General features: G+C 41.2%; 1 protein-coding gene across 2 annotated transcripts in view; it reads right to left on the bottom strand.

Moving 5' to 3' along the window:
* The window catches only part of TECPR2 (tectonin beta-propeller repeat containing 2), a 147,498-nt gene that overhangs the window by 8,009 nt on the left and 120,332 nt on the right, over positions 1-19,157 (bottom strand). The gene's annotated exons all lie outside the window — the stretch shown is intronic.

Below are 19,157 nucleotides of genomic sequence, written 5' to 3'. Positions count from 1 at the left end.
ACACAAGCTGTGGAATGTCAGAGCTGGAGGGACCTTAGAGAACATCCAGTCCGGCCTCCTCATTTTACGGATGTAGAAACAGGTGGAAGAAGGGGAAATGACTTGCTCGCCAGATAGTAGAAGTTGGTGTGTTTTCAATTTCAGACTAAACTTTAATAAAAATATGTACAACTCAGCATGGGCCTTGTCATCTTAGGGCTGCTAACTCTTCTGAGAGAGCATACACAGGACGACTCAGAGCTATTCAACAACGTACAAACAGAAGCTAATTCTTTTTATTATTACTGTTAGCAATAATAATAATAATAAAGTCTGCATCAGGAGTAGCTTCAGTAGGGTTTTCTTTTTGTCATTTTGGCTTTCATTAAGGAGTAGTTTACTTCATGAACTTGGAATTTAACATATTAGAGGTAATTTATTCAAATTATGAATATTAGAGTTATTTATTCAAATAGCCCTAACACAAAACCACACGGGGATGAAAATGTTCTGATGTCAGAGACTTAAAACAGCTTTACCTCCCTCCCTCTCTGGAAAGGAATAGGTGAATTCAGCTGAAAAATGATAGGAGCTGGTCAGATGATTCCTAATGCCTTTTTTTGTTATCCTGCCTAAGTTAGGAATGCTGGAGCCACTGCTCTGTTGTGGAGTCAGGAAGAGGGAGAAGCTTCTGCTGGCACAATAAAGCTAAACAGTAATTACCGGGTCCTGACAGTAGCTTCACTGTCACTTGCTCCCTGTCTAAATCATGTGTGTAGTCTCAGTGACAACATGGATTCCTGTGGACACTCCTTTACATCCCACAATGATAACCCAAGACCAGAACTGTGGACACTGACGCCTGATCATCTCTGCCCTGAAACTCACTCCTCTGAATCCATCCCCAAACTAGCTCTTCGCAAAGCTGTGTTTTTATCCCCTTTCGCTACTGTTACTCCCAAATAATAGCGAATCATTGTCTCCACCAAATCATGTGCATGAGGGCAGCCACCGCATGCGCGTTTCTGGAAATACTGGTTGAATCAGCTGCTGCCTTCTGGGTGCGGAAAGAGCCCTGGATTTAACGTCAGAAGATCTGGCTCCAATGTGGCTGGGCCACTTCTTGCCCACACGACACTGATGGGATGATCTCGAAGGGCTCTTCTAGCTCTACACCCAACACTCTTGTGAAGGGAGCCTGCCATGGTACAGAGCAGCACCAACGCTTCTCAATGCTGCCACATCCCAACTTTCTTATAACTCTGAATTAGGCCATTCTAGGATTCCATGAAATTCAAAAACCATCACACCTTTGGCAGCTGAATGCAGTGGGGTCAGAAGTCAGGAGATGTAGTTTTGAATCCTTGCTTTGCTATTGACTGTGACTGTCTTCTCCCAGTATGGTCCTCAGTTTCCTCATTTCTAAGTGGGAAAGGGTGGACTACATAATTTAGAGCCCTTCCATACCTCTAAGTGTATGTGACAGTAATTTTAAATTAAACACCAGAACTATTTCTTTTGATAGTTTTCCCCTAAAGAAAATCTTTCCCTAATGTTTATGGCCTTTCCTCAGTCCTCAGCCTTCTCGAGCTCTCTGCAGCCTTTGACACTGCCTGTTATCTCCTGGATATTTTCTCCTCTCTAGGCTTTTTGAACATCCCTCTTGCCTGGTTCTCCCTCAACCTGTCTCACCACTCCCAATCATTTTTGTTGAACCTTCCTTCATGTTAAGCCCACTAACTGTAGGTGTCCCCCAGACTCTATCCTGGGCCCTTTTCTCATCTCTTTCTACACTATTATCACCTGGGGATCTCATCAGCTCCTACGGATTTGATTTCTGTATTGAGATGATTATCAGATCTATTTATCCAGCTCTACCCTCTCTCCCCAGACTGACATCTCAAACTAATATATACAAAACAGAATTCATTATATTTCCTCCCAAACCTATTACTGCTGAGGATACTGCCACCCTCCCAGTCACACCATCTTGAAACTGTGGCATCCTGGACTCCTGATTCACACTCATCTCATGTATCCAACCTGTTGCCAAGTCTTGTCATTTCTACCGTTGCAATATCTAATCTATGTCCTCTTCTCTCCACTCACAATAACTTTCGATGTTTCCTTCTCTCCACTCACATAGCCACCTTCTCACACTCTCATCACTTCAATATTACAAATGCCTTCTGGTTGGTCTCCTTGCCTCAAGTCCCACCCCCCTCCAGTCCATCCTTCAATCTGTCGCCAGAGTGATCTTTCAAAAGCACAGCTCTGACCATGTCACTCACTGCCCCTCTACCCCATTCAACAAAAACTTCAGTGATTCTCTGTCAGACTTGGGTTCAACTATAATGTCCAGGTTTGGCTTTTAAAGCCCTTTACAACTTTCTAGTCTTCTAACATCTTACTCCCCTCCAAATACTCTATAATTTGGTGACATGGGCTTTCTTGATGTTCCTTAAATGCAACACTTCATGTCCCAACCCCATGCCCAGAATGCTCTTTGTTTCCATCTCTGGGCTTCCTTCAAGACTTAGCTCAAATCCCATCTTCTAGAAAAGGCCTCTTCTGGTCTCCCCTCCTCTTCCTAGCCCCCATGTACACAGTTGTTTGGATGCTGTTCTCTCCTGTTAGAATATGAACTCCTAGGATGCAGGGATCATGTTTCTGCCTTTCTTTGTATTTCCAGTACTAACCACGGTACCTGGCACACAATAGGTGCTTAATAAATGCTTATGGATTAGCCAACTAATTCATACAGAAGATGGCACCCTAAGCCTTGTGGAAATCTAGGGATTCTGAGAGGCAGAGGACAAAAGGAAATGCATTATAGGAATAGAGGACAATCAGTGCAAAAGCACGGAGGTGGAAAATAAAAAGTCATATATGGGGAACAGCAAGTAGGAGACTGGCTAGAGTGGAGAATGTGTGAAGGAGAATAATACGAAGTAAGTATGGAAATGTAGATCAGAGCTAAACTATGAGGACTCAGAATGATAGGGGAAATTGTATGTTGGATTTGTTTTTATTTTTGATGTTTTGATAACTATATTTCAATATGGTTGGTTTCCTTGATTATCCCATACATTTTATCGTACGCATTTAAAAACATTATTTTGATAAGATGTCCATGGGCTTCACCAGTCTACCAAAGGAGTCCATGACACAAAAAGGGTTAAAAACCCCTATCCTAGAGCTCGTGAGTCTTTGAAGTTTCTTGAGCAAGAGAGTGACAGAATCAGACGTGTCTAGCCATGTGAAGACTGCCAACAACATCAATCTGGCAACTATATGGAGGACGGCTGGGAGAAGGGAAAGACTGGAAACAGGAAGACCAGTAACAAAGCTATTGTAATAGTCCTAGAGAGAAGAAATGAAGGCCTGAATGAGGGTGGGAGATGTGTAATCAGAGAAAATGTAATAGATAAGAGAGGTTCCATGGAGGTGATGGTCAATGAGCCATCACAGTTTGTCTAGATGTGGGGAGTAAGGGAGAGAAGAGTTAAGGATGACTCCAAAATTACGAATCTAGGTAACTGGAGAGAAGAGCGCTGCCCTAAATAGAAATAGGAAGTTAAGAAGAAGTTATCCGTCAGGTAAATGAGCAAGCTTCTTTCTGAGGGTCTATTTGGAGCTAATAAAGCATATCTGTTTAGGAAACAACAAATACCTACTGAACAGGTACTGTCCACAAAGTTGGGGTCAATATTTACTTTAATACATCAAGGATTCAGGACTCTGCCAGTGTGAATCCTCCTTCCACCGAAGTTTCAACTCCCTCTTTTTTTCTAAATTTTATTTTAGACTCAAGGGCCAGAACACAAATACAGAATAGAGAAAAGAAACAAAACATATCATGAACTTAAATATTGAAACTTAAATACAAAGAAAGAAAAAAAAAGCATGTTGTGTGCATAGCAGAATGTAAGAGAGGATTCAAAATAGATAACAATAGATTTTCATTTCAAGAAAGCCTATATAATAAATAATACATGTTGTTGTGAGAATTGTTCATCTTTTCTTTGCTTCCTTGTGAGTTTTCTTTTTGTTCTCTGCTATGCGCTTTTTTGCTTTCTTCTTTTTCCCCTCCCCCCACCCCATTCCCAAAGACTACCATAAAGTTTAGATATATTTCTCTATGGCTATAGATACACACACACACACACACACACACACACACACACACACACACACACACACACACACACATATATATATAGACATATACTTTCCCAAACATACTCTGCTCCTAATCTTTGTTTTTATATTTGTGCATATCTCTTATTTCCTATCCTTCCTGATTCCTCTTACTTTACTTGACTGACTTCCTTGCCCTCCTGCTACTTGCCTACCTCCCTCCAAGGATCCCTCCCCTATCCTCCCATTCCCATAAATCTAAACACCCTTCTATACCCCCCTTTTACCTATTCCCTCATTCTCCCCTCTAAAAATCCCTCCCTTGTCCTCTCCCCCCTCTCTATACCCCTACCATTTTATTTCTTCTAAATTTAGAAGACTTTTATACTCTTCTAAATATATGTATTGTTCCCTCTTAAACCCATTCCCACTGAAAGTAGGTTACCAGAACTACCAGTCCTCCTCCCCCACCTAAATCCTCTGTATCCTTTCTTCCTCTTGCACCTCTTTTGTATAAAATAGTTACTTTTTTTAGCTGTTTCTAAATGGTTTTACTTTTTAAATTCTTATCATAGTCAGGTTTGTCCCCCTCTTTCTTGTGAGCTTGACAACTATTAATAAGAATCTTAGACATACATTTTACATTTTATGTTATATAAAAGGTAAAAGTCTGTCCTTATGAATCCCTTATTGTCAGTCTTTGGCATGTACCTTATGTTTCTCTTGGTTCTTGCATGTCAAATCTTCTATTAAGTTGAGGATTTTTTTTTAACAAAGTCTTGAAAGTCTGCAGGTTTGTCAAATGTTCATTTTTTTATTCAAGATAATACTTAAATTTGAAGGGTATGATATTTTCGGCTGGCGCCCCAGATCTTTTGCTCTTCGTTGTGTTCCAAGACCTGCAGTCCTTTAATGTCTCTACTGCTGGTCTTGTGTAATTCTAATTGTGGCACCATCATATTTAAATTATTTTAATCTTGATGCTTTTAATATGTTATCCTTGAGCTGGGGGTTTTGGAACTTGACTATGATATTCCTATGAGTTTTCCTCCTAGGATCACTTTTAAGTGGTGATCGATGGATTTTCTCTATTTCTACTCCCCTGCCTTGTTCTGATGCTTCAGGACAATTTTCTTTAATTATTTCTCATATTATTGTATCAAGATTCTTTTTTGATCATGACTTTCAGTTACTCTGATTATTTTTCTATTTTCTCTTCTTGATGTATTCTCCAAATCTGTTGTTTTTCTTATGTTTCACTTTCTCCTCTATTTTTTGATTATTCATGTTTTGTTTAGTTATTTCTTGATCTCTTATAATTTCGCTTTGCCCAATTCTAATTTTCAAGGTGTCATTTTCCTCCTTGAGATTCTGGATCTCCTTTTCTAATTGGTTGACTTTCCTTTCATAACCTTGTTTTTCTTGGATATTTTTTTTAAAGTTTTTCCTCCATCTCTGATGTTTGATTTTTAAAGTCTTTTTTAAGATCTTCTATAAATTCTTTTTGGGCTAGTGACCATTTGACATTGCTCTTTGGGGGTTTCTTTACTTCAATATCCTCCTCTGAAGATGAACCCTGGACATCTCTATTCCCATAATAGGTTTCTAGGGTTGGATTCTTTCTCCTTTGCCTGTGCATTTTTTTGTGGTAATAACTTGATTTTTGTAATCACCTCTAGTCCTGGGGTATGGGAAATGGTGGCTCTGGCCCCAAATCTTCAGTTCTCCCCTCTAGCCTGGAAACAAAGCCAAACCTTCAACCTCCTGTAAGTGCCCACAGCTAGGGGCTTTCTGCCCCACTGCTTCTGCACTTACTGGGCATGTGCTGGTTCCTTCTCACCACCCGCCACTGCTCTTCACAGCACAGCTCAGTCTGGAGTTCCTCGTCAGCAGACATTCCTTCCATCTTCCGGGGCTCAAACGCAGGACTCCCCTCACTATCCCGGGGTGAAAAGTTCCTGTGGCTGGGGCCAAGGCAGCCTCTCAAACCAACTAACCCCAGGGCTTGCCTGCTTGTTAAAATGGAACCTAGCCTGGAGGTGTTTACTCCTCGCAGGGACCAAACCTGGTCCTGGGATGTTTCTTCAGATCTTCTCAAACTGTCCCAGGAAGATCCTGGTTGTGCCCCTATTCTTCTTTGTCTCCACCCACACTTTGTTCGCCTTAAGGTGCTATTTTAACTTGAGAGCTTGGAATTTTCTGACCTACTCCGCCATCTTCCCAGAATCCTCTCCCCTCTTTTTTATTATATGATCTTCATGAGTGGTTGTGGCTGAAAAACTCATCATCCAGGAGCCAACCACAAGATCCGTCAGTCTATAGTTCCTTAGCTAGGCAGGTCTCCAGACAGCAGATACATAGGCCTTTGCTAGGCCCATCCTTGCAGCCTTTCCAGCTTGGCAGGATCTGCCAAAGCTTGCGCTCTGCTGGCATTAGAACCTACTTCCCAATAACTGACCTATATATTTTTTAAATCTCTTTTTAAAATTTTAGACAAATAGTAAAACTTAAATATAAAATAAGAAAAGAAAAAAAATATCACGTGCACAGCAAAACGTAGGAGAGGATTCAGAATACACAGCAACTTTCCATTTCAAGAAAGCCTATATATTAAATACTACATGTTATGTTGACAGCTGTTCATCTTTTCTTTGCTTCCTTGTAGGTTCTTTTGTTCTCTGCCATACACTTTTTACTTTGTTCTCCGCGCCCCCACCCCACCCCCCCGCCCCCCCCACCGCTGCTCGCCACTGGCTACAATTAAGCGTCGATATATTTATATAGAGAGAGAGATACTGATATACATACATCTATATACATACACACACACACACACACACATATATACACACATATATAAATATACACTTTCCCCTAAGAGATTCTACTCCTAATCTTTGTTTTTATGCTTGTGCATATCTCTTTTTTCCTCTCTCCTAACTCCTCTACTTTACTTCTACCGGCCACCTTGCCTTCCTATTACTTACTCTACTCCCCATCCCTCCCCTATCCTCCCATTCCCATAAATCTAAACCCCCTTTTATACACTTCTTTGACCTATTGCTTTTCTTCTACCCACTACCTTGTTCTTCTATTACTTAACCTAACCTCCCCCCCCCACAACGATCTCTCTCTTATCTACTGATCTTTATATTTTTTTAAATGAAGTTTTACCTGTGAGGCAGATTGAAAACAAGTGACAGAGTGGGGATGAAAAGACGGAACAATCTGCTGGAGGAGGCAGATGGAATGGGAGCACTATATGTGGATAAAACTAGGGGCAGGATGGTGTAGTGGAAAAACATGGGCCTTGGTGATAGGTCATCTTTGTTCAAGTCCCCTTTCTGACACTTTCCAGGTTGTGTCGGCCTGAGTTCGCTCACCTTTAAAATGGGGATGATAACATTTACACTACCTATCTCATAGGGTCGTGGTAAGAAAAGCTTTTTGTAGTCTGTAAAGCACTTTGTGCAACAGAGTCAACTTTAAAAAAAATTAAACTGTTGGTCCTCAAAGTTTACATAAAGAAATGGCATATTAATTACTGTCTCTCACAATCTTTAAGAGGTAAAGACAAAGATGTGTGTGTATACATACATATACACATATATACAGAAAACATAATACATCTGTGAACATGATGCATTTAAGATATTTAAATGTGGTTTATATATTTTTAAAGACTGTACACTCAAAATATCTTTGAATTGGAATGAATCTCAAAGGTAATCTACCACAATCTCTACTTTAAGTAAGAATTTTTCTCAACAACATTCCTGCTACAGTTATTCAGTCTTTATATACCTCCAGGGGATGGGGAGCTCTGTATCTTCTGAGTTAGTACTTCTACTTTTAAAGAACTCTGATCCTTAAGTGGCTATTGGACAAGTTAAATAGTAATCATAGATTATAAACTTGAGGAAGTTTCTGTGTACCGATTTGTACACGTTTAAAGGGTACAGAATACCTACCAACTACATAGGGATGAGGGATTGATGAAGTAATTTCATATTTAGAGATAAAAGGGATTTTCAAATTGTAAGATTTTATTTAAATATTAATTTCTTAAGGAAGGGGAAACTAAGCTATTTCAGGAGTGTGACATAAACCCAAATGAATAAATCATGTAGTTCTGTACTTCAGACTTACAGACTGTTCTTTGTCAATTGCTAAGATACTATCAAGGACATAATTTACATACAAAGGAGTTTGGATCCTTAACCTTTTTTGGGACATAGTCCTTTCCCTTGGCAATCTGGTGAAACCTAAGGATTCTTCTTGGAATAATGTTTTTAAGAGAAATTCACAATTAAAGGAAATTTAAAATTTCAGTTAGAGGTTAGTGAAAATAAAAATGCAAATTTTTTCCCATCCAAGCACACAGACTCCTTGAAATCTCTCAGTGTATTCTTTGAGGGTTGAGAACCCCTGATCTAGAGATGGTATGACATGGGAGAAAAAAACAACAGTCTCGGAGCTAAGAAGACATGAGTTAGATTTCTAGTTCTTCCACTTGCTAGCTATATGACCTGGGATAAATCGCTCTAACTCTCTAGGCCAAGGGTGTCTCATCTGTAAAATGAAAATTTAGGTAATTCCTAATTCATTCAAACTCCTATATTCTGATTCTAAAGAGGTCACTGCAAATATTCCTGAAAACCCAGTCCTTACAGGCCCCTTGTGGTCAATGAAACATATTTCAACAGGATGTATCATGGCTAAGCATACCCCAGTTCATGAGCTTCTGCCCCCGACACTTCTTGGAACTGTTCCTTTTTTGTACTTGCAACCTCCATCTGGTCCAGATAAGACCCTTCCACACCTCAGCAAATGGTGTCTAACGTAATGCCTGCCCTGCTTTAAGACAGAGCCTAATGCAGGAGCATGGTTGCATTTCAGAGATCCTATTCAAGAGCTCTATGATGCTGGCCCTATGATTAGAAAATTATAATTCTTTTCTTCACTCTGTAATGCTAAAATCTAACTGGTTCAGACAGTAACTTTTGCTGATGCATGCTGCTAAAAACTGAAAATCTAAACATTGTTAGTCCACTGTACCACCTCCTCATGGGCAGTGTGGGTCCTCAAGCTTGGTAAAAGTTGAGGAAAATCCCAATGGCAGTAGCCGAAGCTCTAACTCTGAATTCCCTAGCAGCGGGCAGCTCAGCTGAATGTTATGTCACTTAATAGAAGACTGTTAACTTCCATTAGATACTTCCAAATGTACTCCAGTGTGTGGAACTCATCTGGCAAACAGGAGTGGCAATGAGAGTTCATGGGTCCATGCCAAAAAGAAAGCTCTGACCAGCTGCCTGTGTACTCCCTTTCCTTGACTGGGACTTAAACCTTCAGTCTGACTGGACTGACACAGCTGACACACAAGCACTGTGATGGCTCAGACTAGCACAATTGCCCCAGGAATATGAAATCTACCTGCCTCCGCCCCAACTTCCCCAATAAGAAAATCAAAACTTACATCAACAGCCATAAACTATGACAAGGAATGTGTGACCAAAATGCTGTTCATTACAGACAATGAGAAGAAAGAAATGCATATGACTAACGGGGTCCTAACAAGCTGTTTCTGACTTAAATAGAAAATAACCCACAAAAGTAGGCCTTTAATAAATGTTAGCTCAGGTGAAATGAAGGATGCTCTGTTCAAATGGCAAATCTTCCAGGAAAAAATCTCTCTCAGAACAGGGAGGCTGCCTCGTATGGGAGGAAAAAGAACTTGATATAAAATCAGAAGCCTGGGACTGAATTCCAGGTCTGCTATTCATTGGTCGTGTTCCTGTCTCCAGGCCTCACATGACCCATCCCTCAAACCTAACACACACTCCCTTCCGACCTCTGCCTCTTAGACTCCTGAGTTTCATTCAAAGCTCAGCTCAAATGCCACATGAGGCCTTTTCTTTCCTCCCAACTGCTAACGCTTCCTACACTAAAATTACCTTGCATTTATTTTGCATATACTTCCATGTGTACATATTGTCTTCCCCATAGAACATAAGCTTCATGAGAGCTGGGGCTGTTTGATTTTTGTCTTTGTTTCCTTAGCACCTCTGGTTCCTTATGTGTAGCAGGAGCTTAATAAGTATTTGTTATTACTACTTTGGTAAAAGAAGGCTGAAGATGCTCGCTAAAATGCCACTACCAAGAGCATAGGTCTTAAAAGTAAAAAAAAAGGCTAGGTTGTAGTCTTGTCAAGTGAGCTATGTATGTATTTCAATTTGTGGTTTTCATGGCTTCAGTTAGCCATGATAATCTAGAATGTTACAATGATAGTAACTCATATTTATAAAATATACAAGAGGCAATGAGACAGAACTGATCAAAATCATTCAGTCGATCAACAAACATTTATTAAGCACCCACTGTGCGCTAAGTTCACCTTCTTTGAGCAGCACGTGTAGGAGCAAAGGTGATGAATGGTGGAGGTGACCCAAGTGTGAGGACTGGCTGGGCATAATCATTGATATGGTAAGAGAGGTAGGGATTCAAGACAGGATGACAGTGTGGAGTTGAAAAGGTTCACCGGGGAGCAAGATGGGGAAGAGAGAAGAAAGTGGCTAGTGCAGGCGAGATGATCTGGGAGAGAACTGAGGGGTCAAGGAGGCTGGAGATCACACTGTGGACAAAGTAGGGTTTTATAAGGGAAGCACCCTTATAAAGGGGAGAGGTGAAAAGTCAATAGGTTGTAGTTAGATAAGGGGATTTCAGAATTCTTGAACATGGAGGTGATGGCAAGATTATGGGCATGGCCATTTTTGTGTGTGGCTAAGGTGGGGTAGAGATAGAGTCTAATGGGAAGTGGGTAGGTTGAGAAACTGAGTATAGACTCAGTCTATATACTGTTTGAGGTACAGTAAAGATGTATGTTTGAGTCTCCTAGTATGAGGGCAGGAGTTGGACAGAAGAGAAAAATTGTGAGCCACGTACCAAACTCACTGAAGAAGGAATGGGAGTGACCTGGGGGTCTGTAGACAACAGCTACCAGGATTTTGACTGGATGGTAGGTATGAATAGCATGAACTTCAAAGGAAGAAAGATTACTGAGTAATGGAGGTAAGGGGAGAACCTGGAAGTGGCAACTGGGAGCAAGCCAGCCTAAGAGCAAGTGAGACCTGGATTCAAGTCCTACCTTCTGAAACCCTGGCTGTGTGATCTTAGGCAAATCACTAAACTTCTCAGTGCCCTGGGTCAGTGGCCTCCAAAAGAAGGGGCACGTGAACACAATAGGTGATCTACCTGTCATGTGATCAACAGGAGGGGCAGGAAGATGGGCAGCATTTCAACCTGTCCACGGTAGCCCATCATGGAGCTTGTCTCTAGCACAACTACGCCCATCCTTATCTCCCCACACCACTCTTCTCCCTCGAATTAGTAAGTTTCCAACTCGACGTTTCTGCATGGGGTCTCAGCACTCATACACCTTGTTACCAGCTCACGACAAGAGCTGTGCTGAAGCCACTGGGAAAACTTCCCACACGCCCGCCCTTCTGTCCTCCCATACCAGAGAAGGCCACGTAAATGAGGCGGCATCTGAGTGAAGCCCCGAAGGAAGATATTTATTGACGTGTCTTACAGAACACATTATGGTTCCTGATGGACTGTGCTTATGTTATCTCAGTTGATCTCTATGAGATGGATGGGAACGGTGAGACATAAAGTCATTTGCCCAAGGTCACATAGCATGTGAACGACCCTGAACTTAACTCTGGGCCATACAATCATCTATTTAGAGCCAACTCTAATTTTACAGATGAGGAAACTGAGACTGACTTGTCAGTCATTACGTGTCAGAGGTGGGATTTGAACCCTGGCCACCTGACTTAAGCACTTGTGCCCTTTCCACTGTGCCAAGCTGCCTCTCTCTCATAGCCCCAAGGAGACTATATGCTCCATCAGCTCAGGAGGTAGTTTGTATTCATACTTGCAGCCCAGCATCTTGCACATACTAGGCAATTAACATTTTTAAGGACCTGTCAGAGCCTGGGCTCAGCTCAAGAGACACCTCCACTGGAATGAACACCACTGCCTTTGGTGGAAGGGGAGATCTGAGCAAGGACAGCGGTCACACTTGGGGGAATTCCGTCATTGTGATTTTCTGGGAGAGGCTTATGGCAGGAAAGGGAGGGCAGGAAATTGCTACTGGTAGAAGAAAATCAATATATTAAGAATCAAAACTGGGTTGCCATTATTAGCACTAAGTTGTACGGAGCCAAAACAGTCACTTTATAGACAACCCATATTGCATGCATTCTTAGCTACAACTTTACCTTTTGTCCTCTGGCTTAACTGCACCCTGCCTATGTTACACTCCCATCACTCAGCTTCGGGGCATTTTTTTTTCTGTTATCCATCCATAGCTGCAGCTGTTACTCTGTATTTTGGCTGGTTATCCCTGTAAATGTCACGGACACCAGCAGCAATGACAAATGAAAGACTATTTTTACCATGGAAAGAAGTATTTCACCAGATCCTCCCCCCTTCATTATTACCCCCAATTTCTTGGTTTTTTTTTTTTTTGAGTTAAGGGATTCAAGGAGGTAAGCAAATGGCAGATGCTTATGCAGCAAGCAGAAATCAACAGGGAGCTTTAGGAGTGCCTGAAAATGCAAAGGCATATGGACCCTTGGGAAAATCATAATCTTTGTGTCCCCTTGGCTTCCTTCTCTCTGTACAATGAGGAAGTTGGACCAGATGACCTCTAAGCTTCTTTGCAGCTCTAGATCCAGTGGAAATGTATGAATCCAGCATACTAATTGTTTGGGTCCTAGGGTTTCTGGATAATTAAAAATGAGTCTGATCCATCTGATACAGAATTATAAAATGGCAGTGCCGACAGCCTTTGAGATGATCCCCTCCAGCATGTTATATAGGAGGATTCTGAGGTCTCACAAGGGAACACTGTTTTGCCTCGACATAAAGTCACTGGCAAAGCTAGGAATGGAATTTTTCAAATTAATACATGCCACTCTTATTCTAACATCTGCCTGTAGTGGTGCTGTCACAGCTGAATGTCCTTTTCCCTGGCCATATATAGAACCTTCCTTCTTGAAAGAACTAATGGAATGATCTGCACTATTACATAACAGCCTTCTACTTTGTTTTCTTATCTCCCCAGGCTCTCCCTCCCTCTAATCCATCCCTTTACTCACTTTAATGAATGTAATCTCATGGATGTGTGTCATCCTTCTGGTCAATGAGCTCTTGTGGCTCCCTATTACCTCCAGGATCAAACATGAACTCCTCTGTCATTTTAATTTCTCCATAACTTGGCCCTTTTGCTCCTTCCTACTTTTCCAGTTTTCTCACACTTGACTTATCCTTCGCTAACTCCTTGTTTGTACATTTGAGTGTCTGAGAGTTGTTCAGTCTTTTCAGTTGTGTCTGACTCTTCATTACTTAGAAAAGGAAATGGCAAACCACTCCAGTATCTTTGCCAAGAAAACCCCAAATGGGGTCATGAAGAGTTAGACACAACTGAAATGCCTTAACAACAAATCTCATTTACAGCATTTTTTGAGAAAAGCACCACGTGAACAAACCCCACATTATAAAAATAAGTGACTGTTATTATTTCTGTAATGAGTTCAGTAGAAGGGGAGATCAGGAGATCATTTCTGGATGGGAGTGCAACAGAGAAGGCTTTGTGGAGGTGCAAATACTGGTGGAGTCAGGAAAATGAGCGGGCATTTCAGGTAAAGGAACTTGTGCTTGAGCAAAGATGCAGAGGTAGGAAACTGGGAGAAGTTTGGGGAATGGTAAGTCAATGGGGAGGTAGCTAGAGAGTTGAAAGGGTAGTGAATCTTGAGTGGGCAGAACTAGGTTTGAGTCCCTTCTGCCACTTATTTGCTGTATGACCCTTGGACATCAAGTAACCTTTTCAAGACTCATTTATTAAAAAAAAATAGCACCTGCCTCAAAGAATTGTTGGAAGTTCAATAGACACTAAAGGGGAGGTGGTGGGCACTGTGTAGATGGATTTGTGTACGGGCTGGATTCAGTGGTCTCTGAAACCTCTCCCAACTCTGTAATTCTATGACTGATTCCAGAAAGTTGAAGCTGAAAGAGACCTTGGATATCATCTAGGAATGATAATCTAAGTGGGCCAAGCCCCTTATTTTGTAGGCAACAGAACTGAAGCCTTGGATAAGTACAGCAGAAACGGATTTGACCAAATCGATAGAGTAAGTCAGAGGCAGAACTAGAGCTTTTAGAGACAGAATCCAGGTCTTTTAGTCTGGAATCCAGTGCTCTCTCCACTATACTGTGCTCTAATTCTGACTCTCTTCCCTATACTAGTCACCTTTCCAAAGCTTTTTAAAAGTTTAAGATTCAGTTAGACTTAGTCTTAAAATATATGGAAATGTTGAAGTTTTTTTGTAAAATGTGGTTAAGACAAAAGAGTAGTGACTCTAAAGAAATAAAATGAAATTTAGTGTGGAGTTTTGTCTTATGTCACAGATGGATCATGTAATCCGCAAGCCTTCAATACCTACAGAAATATATACAGCAGTTGTGGCTCAGTCATATCTGATTTTTCATGACCCCATTTGGGGTTTTCTTGGCAAAAGTGATTTGCCATTTCCTTCTCCAGCTCACATAACTAGTAAGTGTCTAAGGTCACATTTGAACTCAGATCCTTCTGACTTCCTTGCTACCAGGGAGACTGAGGCTTGCATATTACTTGAGCTCAAGAGATCTGAGAAGTAGCAGAGCTAAACCAATCCACTATCTGCACAAAGTCCAGCATCGATATGGGGAGCCCCTGGCATTGGGAAACCACCAGGCTAAGGAGGGGAAAACTAACTCAGTCTGGAATCAGAACAGGCCAAAACTTCCAAGCTGGACAGTAGCGGGAGCAGACTTCTGGGTAGCTGCATTTACAATTCGGGAAAGACAGACACAGTATCTGTCCCCGCTCTGCACCTCTCCCTCCCCAAGTCAACATGAATAGCATCTCTTCTTCTTGAGTTTTGTGTATGAATGTCGAAATCCAGCTCTGGTCTTTTCATCAGGAGTGCTTGAAAATCCTCTATTTCATTATCCATCTCCTTCCCCCACCCATACTCAGTTTTGCTAGCTAGATTATTCTTGGTTGTAATCCTAGCTCCAGAATATCATATTGTTTAGCCCTCCATTCCTTTACAGTAGTAGCTGCTAAGTCCTAGTGATCTTGACTGTGGCTACAACAATATTAAAATTTTATTTCTGGCTGCATGCAATATTTTATCCTTGACTTGGGAGCTCTGGATTTTGTTTATAATATTCCTGGGAATGATTGTTTTGGAATTTCTTTCAGGAGGGCTCTTTTAATTTCTACTTTGTCCTTTGGTTCTAAGATATCTGGGCAGTTTTCCTTTTAATTTCTTGAAATCTGTTGTCTAGGTTCTTTTTTGGATCATGGCTTTCAGATTGCCCAATAATTCTTAAAATATCTCTCATTGATTTGTTTTCCAGGTCAGTTGTTTTTCCTATGAGATATTTCACATTTCCTACTATTATTTTTCATTCTTTTGACTTAGTTTGATTATTTCCTAATGTCTCATGGAATCATTAGGTTCCACTTGACGAGTTCTAATTTTTAAGGAGTTATTTTCTTCAGTGGGGTTTTGTACCTCTTTTACCATGTGGCCAATTCTAATTTTTAAGAAGTTATTTTCTTCAGGGTTTTTTTGTGTCCCATTTACCAAGCTGTTAATTCTCTCATAATTTTCTTACATACCTTTCATTTCTTTCCCAATTTTTTTCTCTACCACTCCTATCTGATTTCTAAATTTTTTTTTGCTCTTTTTAAAAATGCTTTATTTAGCTCTTCTAGAATTCTTGTTGAGCTTCTGTCCAATCTGCATCTTTCTTTGATGCTTTGCTTGTAGATTTTAAGTAGTTGTCTTCTGAGTAGCCTTTTATGGTCAAGGTTTTTTTTTGTGGTATTTGCTAATATTTCCAGTCTGTTTCATGACTTTAGACTTTATGTTAGAGTTGTGTTCTGCTTAACTTTGGGGGGCATGACCTTCTGCTACTTTTAGTTGGTGTGGCCTGTACATTTTCAGGGCTTCCAAAGCAGTATGATCTGGGGAAAGGTCTGGTCACTGCCCTTCTGATCTACCCTCTGCTTCTCACCCAGGTAGGGCCCTTGCTCTCTAACGACTACAACTGCTCCTCTCTACTCTGGGATTGCAACCTGAAACTGTGTAATGGGCAACAGAGCTGCCAAATGGCACTCAAAGCTAGCAGGGGTCTTCTGGAATCTCTGTCTGATCAGGTGTTTAGTCCCTTACCATCCCTGGGTACTCTTGCTATGGCCCCTCTTCCAAATCCCACAGCTGGTAAAGCTTCCACTGCATTGTAGTCCCAGCCCCTATCCCAGTGTCTATAAACTTCTTTGTCTTCCTAAACTATCCTGGGCTGGAAAAAAGTTGTTATAGAGGAGCTGTTGGAAGAGCTTGGCAAGAATGCTGGTCTTATTCTGCCAAGTTGGCTCCACCTTCCAAATGCCATCTCTTTCATGAGGTCTTCCTTGATTCCTGCAGTCAGTGACAGACTTCTTCCTTGGACTTTGCATAAAAGTGATCTGTTAGCTGTGGATGGATCTCATTTCCCTCATAGATTATAAACTTTAGTGGTCAGAGACTTCATCTTACCCAAACTTTATGCCTCCCTTAGTATACAGTGTGGGGCTCTGCACATAACAGGTGCTCAATTCACTGAATTTGAATGATCATTGCTGCTTAGTCAATACTAAGTCACCGCCACTTTGGCAGAATGACAAACATCACACATATTATGTGGATCATTGAAAAATTCTTCTAGCTCTCCATAGTTTCTGTGAAATAAAATCCTTTATCCTTTGTGATCCTAGCGAGTACCCCTCTGTGCATGATACTGAATACTCTGCTCCTGAACCCGACAGGCGCTTAAAACATATCGGCTCAATTGAATCCTGCACTGCTTTCTCCGCTGCTGAGTTCTGTGAGAACATATGACTCCATCACCATGTATTATAAGGTTTCAAAAGTTTAGAACTTCAGAATTCCACCAACCCTCTGGCTCTTGTACAAAATTCCATTCCCTTTCCCCCTCATTTTAAGCATTTTTTGTTCAAGTACTGATCATTTACGTGCCAGCTGTATAGCAACTCTGCACCCAGCAACCTCACCATGGGCATCCTTGAACAAACATCCCACAATAAAACAAGCTACTTAATTGCAAGTATTCACTTAGAAACATACTTACCATAGCAACAAAACCAATTACATTTTCAAGCACTGTTAAATTGTGCTCTAGAGGAGGAATAGGTAGGTAAAATGATGTAAAGAAACCATGTAGGCTTTGAAAACATCAACATAATTCGAGAAGGGAAATGAATGGAAAACAAGTTTCTTCCCAATGTGCCGAGTTTAAATAGTTTCGATTATTAATTACAGGAGAGGACAGTATGATCTAAAAGTTAAAACTGTGACAATTATGTCCAAAGAAACCTCCCAGAATTCTCTCCCTCCTCGTCTCTGCCTCTCGCTTCCCTGGTTTCTGTCAGGTCAGAGATGAAATCTCATCATCTAAAAAGAAGTCTTTCCTGATCCCCCTTCTATCAGCACCTTCCCTCTGCTCATCACTTCTACTTTATCTTGTCTATACCTTGTTCATACCTGGTTGCTTATATGATATCTCTCCCATTAGGCTGTGAGAGGAACTATTTCTTGCCTTTCTTTTTATCTCTACAGTGTCTTTCACGGAGTAGGTGATTAGTGTGTTTGTTGCCTGAGTGATGCTTATGGAAACCATTATAATTAGAGTAAAAATGTCAGAGCTGAACAGTAGCTTAAGGTAGCCATTGCCTCTTGTCAGAGATGTTGGAGAGGAGCTTCCTGTTCCAATATAGATTAGACTAGATGATCTCTGAGGTCCCTTCCAATTCTGAGTTTTCATAATTGGTGCTAACAAAGAGTAGATGGGAGGGGGGAAAGGTGCACAAAGTTGACCAAGGTAATTAATAAAAGGCCTGAATCATAGTTTCAATGTTCTTTTAAAAATGGAGTTTTATTACTTTCAAATACATATCTCAAAGTAGGCAATAGGCTACTCGATAAAAACATGTTTATATAACTCTTTAACGTTTTCAAAGCATTTTCTAGCATTTTCCTCCAAACTCTGTAAGGCAGGTAGTGAACGTATCATCATTGCCATTTAGAGATGCGGAAAATGAGACTGAATGGCTAAGTGCCTTGCTTATCTCATGGGGCAGCTAGGGGGCACAGTGCATGGAGCACTGGGCCTGGAGTCAAGAAGACTCATCTTCATGAGTTCAAGTCTGTCCTCAGACACACTAGCTCTATGACCCTGAGCAAGTCCCTTAACCCAGTTTGCCTCAGTTTGCCTCAGTCCCTCATCTGTTAAAGAAAAATGAGATAGAGAAGGAAATGGCAAACTAGTCTTGTATCTTTGCCAAGAAAATCCCAAATGGGGTCACAAAGAATCAGACATAACTGAAATGCCTGAACAACAAAAAAATCCTATAGCTAGTAAGTATCTGAAGTAGGATTCAAACCAGGTCTCCTGATTCTAAGTCTAGTACTCTGTCCACTATTCTGTACAAGAGGGGGTGGCGTCAAGATAGAAGGGTGAGAATTAGCTCAGTTCACCCAACATATCTCCTCCACAACAACCTAGAAAACATGCCAGTTGAATTCTGATTGGGAAAGCCAAGAAAAAGTCACAATGAGTAATTTTCCAGCCCAGGGAAGCTTAGGAAAATAAGAGGTCTATGGACCCTGGGGCAGAAACTGTCTTTTAGAACCCAGGGACAGTAAGGGGGCTGTGACTGATGACCAGAGCTAGAAAGAGATCTCAGGGGATCTCTCCCCTGAACCAGCACTGAGAACAAGAACAGGTGCTAGCTTACAGCTCTGCAGCCCATTATCCAGCTTCAGGTCACAGTTCCAGGGCAGAGAGGGATGGTTGAGAGTGAGAGAGACCCTACCTATGTACAGAGCAAGGAACAAGTTCCAGAAACTTAACTGTGTGGCTCT

This window comes from Trichosurus vulpecula, chromosome 3 (genome assembly GCF_011100635.1).
Source record: "Trichosurus vulpecula isolate mTriVul1 chromosome 3, mTriVul1.pri, whole genome shotgun sequence".
Taxonomy (NCBI): domain Eukaryota; kingdom Metazoa; phylum Chordata; class Mammalia; order Diprotodontia; family Phalangeridae; genus Trichosurus; species Trichosurus vulpecula.
This window is presented reverse-complemented; position numbering and strand designations above follow the sequence as displayed.